We start from the raw sequence: 918 nt of genomic DNA, 5'->3' as shown, positions 1-918 counted from the left end.
TAGGGGCTGTCGATTTCGCTCCATGGTGGGGTGTGCAAATCCACCCTTTATGCGTTAGCTAACACGCACCGCTGTGCAAGATTCAGGACAGTCCCGTTGCACTGAGTACCACGAACAGTCGATCGTACGACCAAGCCGTGGAAAGACTAGATCATGTGTGAGGACTACGAGTGTTGTTTGACCATCTATCCAGGGAAAAACTGCACACGCTAAGTATATCGCGCTAGAGATCTTTAAGCTAGAAATTAGCGCGACAATGGGCTTTTACGTGTGGTACCAGTACTTTAAATAAGGAAAATGTTGAACCTATGGATGTCGCCAATACTGGTGCCACATAGCCAGGCAGTTAAAATTTCTGCTTTTTTGTCAATAGGCTATAATAAGCAACTTGAATCCACGAGTTGAGAGGTGTCAGACGCTCTCTCGGAGGCTGAAACGGTTACCATCTTCAGGGAGGGTACGTGGCTCAGATTGGATCCTTTGTTTCCACCCGACCTGTTCTGATAGTTAGGTGATTACAGGATTGTATGCGGGGCATAACTACCGTATCGGGGTCTGTTAGATCACGGTAGGAGGCGAATCTACGAGCGCACCTGAGGCTATGGACTTTAGCCAGGCTGGGGTAAGAGACAAAGATCTCCTAGCCGATGTCGAGCCTGGCGCTCGCGCATACATTTCGTGAGTGCCAAGTACTTACTCCTACGCGTCACCTTCTATGTTGGTTAAGAGGTGAATATGCTCACGCTTACATGCAGGCCCACCAACTAATCCCTCGCAGGCAAATGTCGAATCCTAGAAGGCATAAGGTGGCCTACTGAAAAAAGCTGAGCTGTATTATACCTTTTGGCTCAATATGTTCGGCCTTCGCGGTCAGCCCAAGGCGATGAAACTCAGCCATGTGGAATGGAGAAAAGTGTT

The sequence above is a fragment of the Plasmopara halstedii genome (genome assembly GCF_900000015.1).
Source record: "Plasmopara halstedii genome assembly, contig: Scaffold_650, whole genome shotgun sequence".
Classification (NCBI taxonomy): domain Eukaryota; phylum Oomycota; class Peronosporomycetes; order Peronosporales; family Peronosporaceae; genus Plasmopara; species Plasmopara halstedii.
Note: the sequence above shows the minus strand (reverse complement) of the source record.